Source organism: Uloborus diversus, chromosome 3 (genome assembly GCF_026930045.1).
Source record: "Uloborus diversus isolate 005 chromosome 3, Udiv.v.3.1, whole genome shotgun sequence".
NCBI lineage: Eukaryota > Metazoa > Arthropoda > Arachnida > Araneae > Uloboridae > Uloborus > Uloborus diversus.
The window spans coordinates 144,094,979-144,108,277 of NC_072733.1; the positions used below are offsets into that span (position 1 = coordinate 144,094,979).

General features: G+C 35.8%; 1 long non-coding RNA gene across 1 annotated transcript in view; it reads left to right on the plus strand.

Annotated features, from left to right (window-relative positions):
• The window catches only part of LOC129218519 (uncharacterized), a 53,407-nt gene that overhangs the window by 36,838 nt on the left and 3,270 nt on the right, over positions 1 to 13,299 (plus strand). The gene's annotated exons all lie outside the window — the stretch shown is intronic.

Below are 13,299 nucleotides of genomic sequence, written 5' to 3' on the forward strand. Positions count from 1 at the left end.
GTCAAAAAAAGGGCTATAGCTAGGAAATAAATGTTCGAAATGAATGAAAATTTTATTTTAGGGTAGGGCAGTTAGAAACTACATTTTGAATACAAAATTTTACAACTTGAAAATATTTATTTGGTAAAAAAAAAAATTGTGTGAATCTGAAAATTTTTAAAATCTAAACATCTCTTTTAACTTGCAAGGGAAATTTTATTTGTTAGAATTGTGAACAGATGAACTGCGCAGGAAACTTCCAACATGTCTCGAGAATTCTTAATCATTAGCAGTTAGTTGAGTCTATTTCGGATAATTTTTGAGAACAATTTAAGTAACATGGGGTAAAGTGGTCATAATATTTGACTTAACTAATATCTGAAGTCACTTAATCTTTAAATAAAAGGCAGATATAAATTAATCCTGAAATTTTCCTGAATATATATTGTTTTTACAGTAAACAGGGTTAAATATACTAGTATATGCGTATGCATACGCATATACTCGCGTAAGCACGTATATATACGTGCAACAATAAACACGTATATCTGTATCTGCAAGTATTTTTTATCTATGCAGATATATTCGACTATACACGTATATATCCGCTTATACTCGCTATATACGAACACTTATATACTCAGGTAGACACGTATATATACGCGTGCGTACTCGAGTAGACACTTACATACAAGCATATGATGTACATGTATACAGGGTGAGTTGAAACTCTGGGGCATAAAAGGTGTTAAAGGAAGGATAAGAAGCAAGAATCATAAGAAACATATGGTCACAAATACAACGAATGCTGACGCGCTACATGCACGCAAAGCCAGAAACTGAGGGATGCAAAACAGGTCACAAATTTATATTACACAAAGACAATTTTACACATCATTTTGGGTCTTAAGAAAGTTTTAAAGCGATTGATGAAATTTGCGGTCTGCAGTTGTAATGCATGCTTCGCCATCACAAAGCACTCTCTGTTGCAATAATGAGATTTTTGAGAAACTTTCATCAGTAGCTGAGCCTTTGTTGCGATGCAAGTATTAGAGCTACTGCTGGCTGTAACTTTTAACACCTGCTCTAAATATTTATTGAAAACTAAAACGTTGGGTTAAATCATCTTTGTGTAACGAATTTGTGACCTGTTTTGCATCCTTTTAGTTTCTGGTTTTGTGTAGCGTGTTAGCGACCATAAGTTCCTTTTGGTTCTTCTGTTCTTATTTTCCCCTCTCATTTCACTCTGTAAGCATACATGTATATTAGCAGATACACTCGTTGATACATACATGCACCGGTGTATACACGTAAATGTACGTATATACTAGGGTGGTTCGCAAAAATCGAATTCTTTATTTTGGAATCGCGTTACCTCTCAAAAGTTCTAGTTTGGTAACCTCAATTGGGGAAAAATAATTATAAAATTCTAGGTTGACATCTTCAGTTCGCGCATAAAGCTGAAAGTTTGAAAAAATATGCTAAAAACTGAATTTCTCAAAAAAATATTAAAATTAGTTTTTTTTATATTTTTATGACGCAAAAGCCATAGATTGTCAGTATGTAGCGTAGTTTGAACCTAAAAAAAATATTTTAAAACTTTTACAGAAGATCTTTCGTTTGCGCATAAGTCTTAAATTGGGCTAAAATCTCCTGCCCAATAAGAGGGTGTATGCGTGAACTACAGATCTTATATAAAAGCTATAAAATATTTTTTAGAATCAAACTACTCTGTAATACTGACAATTTATGGCTATTTCATTGCAAAAAATACAAAAAAAAACTAATTTTATTATTTTCTGAAAATTTCAATTTTTAACGGTTGTTTTCAAACTTTCAACCTCATGCGCAAATTGAAGAAGTAAACTTAGAATTTTTTTGTTATTTTTCACCAATTGAGGATACTAACCTACAACTTTTGAAAGGTGACGCGATTCCAAAATAAAGAAATTGATTTTTTTTTTTTTCGAAACAGCCTAGTATATATACCTATACAGGTACATAATCGTGTTTACACGTAAACATACGTATATACTCGTGCTTCCATACATATCTGCGTGAGTAGACACGTACAAACACGCACTGGAAGTATCCACGAATTAACTCGTGTATACCCTTATATTTATGTACGAACACTTATATATGCGTATAAACGTCCACTATATAAGTATATACTCAGGTATGCACGTATATACTGGAGATACAAGTGCATACATGCATATGATGTTCGTTTATATTTGTCACTCGTATATACATGTGACACGTATATACTCGTGTAGACAACTATACATTCCTGTAGGTTATCACGTATACATGCTTATGTACTCGTGTATACACGTATATACTTGAGTAGGCACGGGCATGCCTGTATCTGATGTATACATGTATCTACTCATGTATGAACATGTTTACACGACACGTATATACTCGTGTACACCCGCATATACTCGTGCATATACTTGTAACTATAAAAATAACCGAAATATACAAATACTAGGGTTATTCGTAACAGTTTTGCATCTATTTTTGACTATGACCACTTTACCCCAAGCTATGTTCACTTTCCCCCACAACATGGGGTAAAGTGGTCATAAATACATAGGGAAATGAAGGTGTTATAAAGCTACTTAAATCAATATTTTTTTCCAATAAATTCAATGCGCCGTGTTCTTTAATATTGCAATGTAAAATAACAACAAAAGAAGTTGAAGTGTTTAAAGAATTTATTGTATTTATTATCCACCTAAGCTAAAAACCTACGATTTATGACCACTTTACCCCACCAGACTCTACCAAAAGTACACTTCTTCCCAATATAAAGTAGAGAGAACGGAGCTCAACAGGCCATGACACCCACCATCTCCGATTTTCTCCAAATTTTGATTATGAAAATATCAATTATATTGAGATTGACGCATGGGTTGAAAAGTTACGAGCCTTTAAATATTAATATATGCCAAGATGAACTTTCTGCCGCCATTTTATGAACATGACGATGGATGACACAAAGACTGGTATAAATGGCTGTAACTCCCCCAACAAATTGTCACAGAGCTTTATTTATTATTTTTGTATTTTGTTCAGAATGATGTAAGCTTGAATTTAAAATGGTTGTATAATACTCTTACTTTTTTTTTCCTGTGAGGGTTCAATTCAAATTTTTTGACTGGAAAACGGAATATTTGACACAAATTTACTCACAGTTACTCACCCTTCAATTTTGACCAAATTTTATGCACAGGTACCTCTAAGTGCGTTAAAACACCTGGCCAAAAGTAAAAGAAAAAGGGGGAATAAAGAATGAACAGATAAATAAAAATAACAAAAAGTGTTTTTTTTTTCCTGTAAAATTTAAACTGAAATGCAATCTTAAAGCGTCGTTTAGAAATGTCGGAGAATCTGAATTATTAAGCTAACCTTAATAAACTGTCCCCAAAACGTATACAGCGAACAAAAATATTCCGTGCACTATGGAAATCCAAGCCAGCGGCGCCTGACATGTTTACATTTCTAATTTTTAACTCATAATATCTTGAGGAAGGGCACAGCAAATAAGAGAAAAATACATGGGCAACAGAAATATGTTCCAGATAGAAGCTAGGACCAACGAAAAGCAATGTCAGCCAAATCAGAAACTAGTGGTCCGCAGTAGCGGATTTTAAGGGGGAGGCCAGGGGGCCCGTGCCAATCCCCCCTCCCAAGGATGAATTAATTTCACTATTTTATTTATTACTTTTTAATTGACCTTTCCTTTGCATTTTTTAATTAATTAAAAATAACACAAAACACACACAGCATGTTTTGAATAAAAGCATTTTTGTTTGATAAAGAAGTATTATTGGAGTCAGAGACCCAGAGTTGCAGAACTGGTTCGAATTCAAGGAAACGTATTATCGCTATTCGTCCATTAATTCTTCTTTGATGGAATCCAGGGGTGCCCACGGGGGAGGGGTGGTCATGGCGCAGACTGAGCCATTGAAATTTTTAGGGGGTTGTTTTGAGGGGTATTTTTCTCATTTTTAGGGGGGCTCTTGCTTTTGGGGAGGGTCTTTTCAATATTTAGGGGGAATTGCGCCCTTGATCTTAGGGAGGGGGTGGGCACCCCTGAGGACTCAATAATTAACATTTTTTCTAAATGTGTAGGCGCACCTAAAAGAGTCATTTTGATCCAGGAACCTATTTGCGAAATAATAGATTTCTTTTTCAGCTTATAAAAAATGCAAAATGAAAGAAATCATATGGTTGTTTCTTGGAAAAACCATGATTTTTAATGGACACGGTATGTAGTATAAATATGTTATCTCAACTGTATCATGGCTTTAAGAACAAATCAGCAACTATTTTGAAATTCACACAGAAATAGTTTCTAAATTTTTCAGTAAAACTTATATATTATGAAGTTATAATTTTCTTTATAAATCAATTGAAAATAACTCAAGTGAGGTATGGGTTTATTTAATAACCTTGTCCTCGTGTTATAATCATTATGACAATGTTCCTAAGTAAAGCCACTCATTGTCTAGCATCTCGGTGACATTATATTTGGTTTAGTATTTGAATGGCTTGAAACGTTAAAGGTGTTTTCTGTCCACATTCATAGTACATTAGTGCATAATATTCATGTACTTAGAATTAGATTCATTGACCTGAATGAATACTTTAAAAATATTAAGAAACACTAACATTTAAAAATAAAGTCATTAAAACTTTGTTAAGAAACATCGAATGCGGCGGGGGAAGGGGGGCTATTCAATTTCCCGTGCCCCCCCCCCCCCAAAAAAAAAGATTTTTCTGTATGCGCCCCTGGTGGTCCGGCCCTTAGAGGGATTCAGCTCAGAATCAGAGTAGTGTAAGTTTTATGGGAAGGAAAGAGATTTGGCGACCCCAAACTAACAAGGGACCCTTGCCTCTCGGTGGCTCTGATAGAATCAGTTAAACAGAGAGAGAAATTTAGGAAAACTGACATTATGTATAGTATATTGTTCTATCTAAATATTTGAGGGCAAAAAACGAAGATAAAATGAAACTTTAGTAAGAAGCAGGGCTACGGAGTTGGAAGGAAAATGGCAGACTCCAACCCCGACTCCGACTCCTGGATTTTGAAACTCGCGACTCCGACTCCGGATTATTTTTATTTTATTGTATTTTTTTCAATTCCCTCTCCCCCTTCAGGGGAAGGGAAAAAAACCTCAGAGATTGAAATAATAATTCCTTTTTATCAAAATTTCGCATTTTGTATTTTATTGTAAACCTAAGATGAATACAACGTTAGAAATTCAATTTGAAAATCAAATTTTCCAATCAATACGAGTTTAAAAGTGAGATGACTTAAAAATCCGTTTAAAAAAATTGAAAAGGATTATTTGTAATTTGCCCCCCTTTAATGTTTAACAAATAGATATTGATCAAAACCATGTGCTTTCAATTTTTGAAAGCTGTAACTTGACAGAAAAAAAGCTTTTTTTTTTCTAAATATAAGTTCTTGAAAGGGAGTGGTTTGCCCCGGGTGATACCCATCTGGTAGGTGACACTCAAAGTTAATTTCAGAGTTTATAAAAAATATAAATATTTTAATTCTGAAAAATTTCCCGGATATATTTTAAATAATATTTCACCAATAAAATTTCAACGAAAATAGGACACATATACGTCAGGAGCAAATTTTACAAAAAATGCGGCGGTGTACAAAATTGTACGAATAACTTTCATTCCCTATATTTCTTCTTTGTTAAATTTTTAATTTAAATTTTATTGGCTGCTTTAAAATTAACCTTAATATGAAGATTTTAAAATTAACTACAATTATTGAGTGTGGTAACCAAGAAATCATTTACACTTATTTTGCTCCATACTTTTTAGGGAGAAACAAGTTTATAGAAATAGTCTTAATAAAAATTAAAAAAAAAAAAAAAAAAACATTAGACTATTTCATTGGATCTTTTGGAATCGTGCTTTCACGCCAGAATTTATCTGAATTTGCCGAACACCCTCAAAAGTTTGCACCCGAGCTACGGACCTCGATTTACTTAATTGTTACATTCCTTCAACTATTTTTTACTGAGATCGAACAAAAACACTATTTTTCTATTTTTATTTGAAAGTGATTACTTGAAAATGTTAGGCAACAGAACCGTTTGCTCACAGTTGCTCTTAGTTAAGTTAAAAAGCAAGCAAACTAGGGGTCGGCTACAGAAAGTTCGGTAAGCACTCAAGCTAGCTGATTGCCAATAATGGCAGTTATTTTCTCATTGGTAGCTTTTTATATATGTAATCGAACCAATTGGTAGTCAGTTTTTAAAAAATGCAAGGAGAGTCAGTGAAAATGAAAGTAAAAGAGAAGCCCGGAGTCGGTATGTTTTCTAACGACTCCGACTCCTTTACTCCAAAATCTGTCCGACTCCGACTCTTCGACTCCACAGCCCTGGTAAGAAGTGCAGGATACTTTACATGGCATTTAACTAGTGATGTGGATCGGGTAAATACCCAGCGGGTAGGTAAATATTTTTTGGGTATTTACCAGGGTATTTACCCAAGGCATGGGTAAATACCCAAAAGTTGGGTTTCTGAAATCCGGTTAAGAGTGCAACTGACCCCCCTGATCTACCAAATGACGAATCTGGGGGGGGGGGGGAGTTTTCTTACATTCTTTTTCAAGATAAATAAAAGAAGATAGGGACGTAGCCAAGAAGATGGGAAGGAAGAGAGCCTAAATCTAAATAATTTCCTCTTACTCCTTTAAAGGTAGCATAGAATTGTTTTTAAACTTCAATTTCGGAAAAATTCAGAGAGAGAGAGTCCCCAAACCTAACTCTCTTTACTCTGTCTGAAGATTGCTTAAAATTACTATTTTGGGACTTTGTTTTTGAAAAATTACGGGGCAAATTCCCGAATCTTATCCCTCCCCTCACATCATCGAAAGTGGTCTACAAATGCGTTTTTATGTTTTCAATGGACCCTATTCACAGTTTGGCAACGGTCCCTTCAGCTGTCAGTCTGCGGGTATTTTGACCAACTACACAGTGTTAGTAGTGCTAAAAAAACTCGTTTTATTTAAGTATTACTGGGCTTCAGATGCATCATAAGCCCTAAGCATCATGAACATGCTTAGGGCTTATACAGGCTTATGACTGAATGAAAAATACTGAGAAAAGGGAAAAGTAAAAGAATTAGAGTTTTCACCATGTTTCTAATAAAGAACCAAAGAGGCGTAAATCCATGAAAATACTATTATAAAGAGAGTAACTCGCATGAAATAAATCGTTTCTCATTCTTTTACAGCGTTTCTTAGTTAAAAACTTCCAAAAGCTCACTTTTTTAAACAGAAAGAAGAATTTATGTCGCATAAAAGCAAGTGTTGTAAAAAGCTGTAGTACCGGATTTTCGTCTGCTACAGCTTCCACAATGCACTGCACTGACGTTTTATACCCGCAATGACGTCAGGTGAATAGGGTACATTTGAAAAATTTCCGGGAAGAGTCACCGAACTAATCCTCGTACAATCCGAGATAGTCAAAAATTGCGTTTTACAGAAATATAAAAAATCTTTCGATGGAGAGTCCCGAACATCATCTCGTGATCCACGTTTGCGTTTGTTGCACTTCAATTTAGAAAAAAATTCGGAGAAGTGTCTCGAACCCTCCTTCAACCCAATATCGTCGAAAATGGCCAAAAGCTTCCGTTTTGAAACTTTAATTTTAATATATGCCGTGAAAGCCTCGGACCGCTATCCCTTCTCCTAACGTCATCAAATTTGACCTACAATTGCGTTTTCAGGGGTTCAATTTCGAAACATTTCCGGAGGCGAGCCCACGAACCCCCGTTCCTTTAAAAATATCGATACCGAAGTTCATCTAAAATTGTGTTTTGGGAACTTCAATGTCAAAAACTTGTCGGAAGAGTCTTTAACCCCCTTCCGTTAACATAACACCCTAAAAAAGAATTTGTAGACCACTTTCGATGACGTTATCAAGGGTCCGTGAGCGCCAGACATACGTCATAGTATAAAGGCCCAAAAATATTTTGCATAAGCACATCAACAGGGGTGCCCACTTAGGGGGGTCATGGTGCAGACTGCGCCATTGAATATTTAAGGGGTATTTTGAGCTGACTTTTTCTCCTTTTTAGGGGAGCTCTTACTTTGGGGGGGGGGGGGGCTTTGCGATATTTAGGGGGGATGCGCCTTTGATCTTAGGGGGGTAGGCACCCCTGAAATCAAGCAGGTAAAAAAGAATCGGTATTATTTTAGCTCAGTCACGCTGGCTTTGGCAGGAAACAGGTAGCAAAAGTGTGTCAAAAACTAAACATCATTCAGTCATTTCATGTTACCTCGTCGTCTTCACCGGACCACCTCCGATTTGAACGAAATTTTATAGAGGTTCAGTCATGCTTTTGAAACTAACCTAAACAAATTTTCATGTTCCAAGACCTAAACCTCAAGGATTTAAGATCAATTCAAAAAAAAAAAAAAAAAAAGGGGGAAGCTCCATAATGGCGGATCAGCTTTTTGAAACGAATGGCGGATCAGCTTTTTGAAACGAATTGTCATGTTCAGGCAAGTCCCCAATTTTAGGCCATTTTGGAGCCCACTTTTTTTTTTCTTTTTAAGATATCCTAGATCCTGATGGTTTGTGTCTTGAAGCTGAAAATTTGCATAGGCTAGTTTTAAAGACATATCTGCACCTCTCTAAAGCGTCCTCCAAATCAGGGATGGTTGGATGGGGACCACCAAGTCATGTGACATGGAATGAATCTATAATGTTTAGTTTTTGCAGCAATTTTACGCGCAGCTTTGCTACCTATTTCCCGCCAAACCCAGCGCGACTCAATCGAACCGTTCTTACCTGCAGTAGAGTGTGCTTACGCAAAAAAAAAAAAAAAAAAAAAAAAAAAAGAATTTGGGCCTTTACACTATGATATAGGTCTGGTACTCATGAGCTCTTGGGCTAGAGGAGATGATTTTTGAAATTTTGCCCCGGAATTTTCCGAAATTGAAGTTCTAAAAAGACTTTAAGGATGCTAACAATCACTGTTTTAAAACTTTAATTTCAGGGAGTCCCCAATTCTCTCCCTTCTCCAAACGTCATCAAAGGTGAGGAACAGTAGCGTTTTAAGGAATTCCATTCCGCAAAATTTGCCGGGGGGAAAGCCTTACGACCTCCCCCCCCCCCTCTCATTACATTTCAGAAGATGATCTGAAATCAAGTTTTTCGAACTTTAATATCTAGAGTTTTGCGGCAGACTTTAAATCGTTATTTTGGAAATTCGAAAAACTCCGAAGCAAAGTTCGGAACCTCTGCCCTTCGCCTAGCGTCATCAAGGGTGGTCTATTGCATTTTTAATTTTAAGTTTTTCTTAAATTACGTATTGCTTGTTTAGGTTCAATTTCGAAACATTTCTGGGGATAATTCCCGAACTCCGTTGTTTTAACATCATCGAAGATATTCTAAAATTGCGTTTTTCGAACTTCAATACCGAAAAATTGCAGAAAGAGGGTCATAAACCCTTCCCATTACGTAACAAAAATAGTTTATAATTTGCGTTATTAAGACTTCAATTTCGGGAAAATTTCGAGGAATGGCCCTGAACCTTCCTGATTAAATACAGCCTAAAATTCAGTTTTTCAAGTTAGAATTTCAGAAGAATTTTAGAAACTCCCTCTGACTTCCTATTTCTGGGCAAATACACTCTATAACAAAAAAATCGACACACCCAGAAGCAATCATCCGATTGCTTTGAAATTTTGTATGCATGAGTGTTTCAACCAGATATGCAAATGATTAAAATTTGGTGTCCAATGAATGAATAGTTTGATCTCCAGCGCATTGAAATTGCGCATCTAGCAGATGTATATAAAGAGCAGTTCTTCAACCGTTGTTAAAACTTTCGGTTTGATTGCGATTCAGATTACCTTTCAACAACTTAAAAATGCCTCGCCGCATGCTTCATGCTCATTACGAGCAACTGTCAGAGTTTAAAAGAGGTCGTATCATTGGATTGAAAGAAGCTGGTTGGTCAAATCGGAGAATCGCTCGTCATTTGAGTCGAAGCGATGCGGCGATTCTAAGATGCTGGCAAAGGATGGGTGAAAAATCGCAGAGTTCAGCGTCAGGATGGTAGCGGCCGACCTAGGGTCACAACAGATCGTGATGACAGAGTGATTGTCCGATCAGCTGTCACAGCGCTTTCTTCATCTCTATGAACCATCAGACGTTCAAACCAAACACCAGTGTCCATCATGACCATTTACAGACAGTTGGGACAAAGAAATCTAAGCTCACGCCGACAGTTACGCCATTTGCTACTGACGCATACACACTGCCGAGCCAGATTACAGTGGTGCATCGCTCGATCAGATTGGAATGGTGCCGACTGGGGACGTATAGTCTTTACCGACGAATCCCGCTTCCAACTGCGTCATGACGATCATCGAAGACGTGTTTGGAGACACCCAGGGCAGAGGGACGATCATGGTTCCACTTTTGCACGCCACACTGGCCCTCAACAAGGCATTATGGTCTAGGGTACCGTTTCCGTTGATAACTGAGCCCCTTTGGTCGCAATTAGAGGTACACTTACTGCACAGTGGTACGTCGATTACATCCTAAGACCTGTTTTGCTGCCGTTCCTTTTGAAGTACCCTGGGCTGGTTTTCAGCAGGACAATGCCAGATAATATACGGCACGTGTTGCTATGAACTGTCTGCAAGCTTGTCAAACTCTTCCGTGGCCTGTCAGATCTCTCTCTCATCGAGCATGTCTGGGATATGATGGGATGGTGATTGCATCTGGCAAGGAATGTTGATAACCTCGTCCGACAATTGGAGCCAATTTGGCCGGAAATACCGCAGGAAAACCTCCGGGAGCTTTATCAGTGATTGCCACGCTGTGCTTCAGCTTGTATCCAGCCTAGAGGCGGGTCAATACCTTATTGAACTTGTTACTATAACTCTGACATAAATTTTTCAATTGTTCTGAGAAATTTAATCATTTACTATTCTGTGCATTGTCTTCCTATCCACCAATTGATCCGTCTCAATCGGATCAATCCTTCTTGGTGCGTCGATTTTTTTTGTTATAGAGTGTATTACATTTAAAATTAAATTCATATAGTTAGTTCTTTTTCTCATCATCTATATATATAAAACGCCTATGCGTGCGTTATGAGAATTTCAACTAATTTTAGTTTCTAATAATCCCTTGCTAAGCTTAAAGCTCCACCTCCCCCTATGTTTATAAACAGTGAAACTAATCTTCGATGAGCCGAAAACTTCCTACAAGCAGAAGTGAATCTTTTTTCCGTCAAACTGAATGGAGATTTATGTTATTTATTTTGATAAGACGAATTTTGTTTAGTAGAAATCATCGATAAGCCGAATTTTATTTCATGACCGTCGTCAGATTTTCCTTGCAAAAGAAACTTCATAACTCGAAATCGTTTTTCCCCCAATAGTATGAACAAAAAAAAAAAAAAAGAAACGAGAGGTATTGCATCAAAAGGCGTCTGGGACACAGGGTATATAATAAATCTGATATAAATTTACAAAATGAGTGGAGCTATTTACAAAAGAAAATGCACATTCCATCAAACAGATTTTATGGATTTTCTTGCAGTTGATGACGGAATTTAAGTTACAGAACACCTTATGATGAAGATATTTTACCGTGCATAAGGGAAAATAGCAAAAACGTTTCTGACGACGAAGAAAAGAAAGAACTTGAGCCAATGGTAAAATTATCTTCTATAAGAGTTAGCAGATATATTGCAAGTTTTCATACAATCCCGTGCGAAAATTCCCAACTCCTCGTTTGATGCATTAAAAGTATCTCATCAATATGTAAGAAAAAACTAATTTCTGTTCAGAAGTAATGCTTGATTTCAGATTTTGATTTTTTTAATTTTTATGCTGAAATACTAATTATTTCTTTTGCCAAAAATTTAATTTGTTTCCCAACCCATACAAACTGTTGAATTTATATAATAATATCATTATACGTTATGCCAAGTATATACATAACCTCCTTGATACATTATTCCATCATTTTTGATAACTTTTAAATTTAATGAGTTTCAGTGGTAGTATTTTTATTTTATTCTATATTTTTTGTTTCGTTTTCGATAATGCGATTTTTTTTTTTTTTTTTTCGCTTTCCGTGTGTGGGGTTGAGAAACTCGAAAAATTGTAGTAAAAGTAGAAAATAATACAATTTTCAGTAGGAGGCCAAGAATCGGATTTTGCATTGGGCCGAAAATTTGAAGTAACGCTGCTGTTGAATTGAATGGGTGTTTTGCAGACCTTAGGTCTGTTTTTTTCATTCTATTTTTTTTAATACGTTGCTTCTTAAATCTCATAATAGTTTTGTTAATAAACGGCAACAACATAACAGCACGGTTCCAAAATTCATTCATATTAGTTTCATATTTTGATATATGCAAATAAAAATTTATATTTTTTATATTAAATATTTTTTTAGTATTACGCAGACACAAAAGATTTGAATTCATGTCGAATAAAACAAAGCCGCAGTGTTTAAAAAGTATTAAAATTAGATATATTGAAAACTTAAGGAATTTGGCTAAAGGAACTAAGAAAGAAAAAATAGTATTTGTGTTGCGTTTCGTGAGCTAACACACAGTACAGCTGTATTTATACTGTGGCGCTTTGAAAGCGAAAGATTCATTTTGAAACCAGATGAAGTAAAGTTAGTTTTTTGTCTGAAGCATTTCTTTCAATGGGCTTAACATAAGAAATAATAACATTTCGCCTATGTAAAAATTCCCTTGAAGCTGTAACTCTGATTTTTGAAAATCTTACTTGGGCTCTCGGAGGGGACCATGGCCCCTCTCTGGCGCAGCCACTGGGTTCACGAAAATAAAAAGTTTAATGAAATTGTATTTAACATATTTGTATTTCACTTTTGAATAATAGTAAGCTTTAAAGTTTAAATTATCTAATTCAAAAAATACTTTCAAAATGCTTCTAACATAAATCTTGCTGATTCTTATGTAAAATGACCTCCTGAATCCATATACGACAACCGTTTCCATTATCGCGTCCCACATTTTCGAAAAGGCGCCCCCAATTTTTATCAGTTTTCCACTTTTGTAGTCATTTTATTTGGAGGGGAAGTGAACATTAAATTAGCCATTTACACTCTTCTGAGAGGTTAGAGTAGAGAGGTGCTAAATTCAAGAGTATGAACGTTTAAAGCAAGTGGGTAGATTCATTGGGGTATTCCCCCCTAAAACATTTTCTAAATCATCAAAACCGATTTTTTTTTCTTCTTCTAGGAGCTTGTTTTACAATTCATTCACTTATTTTTT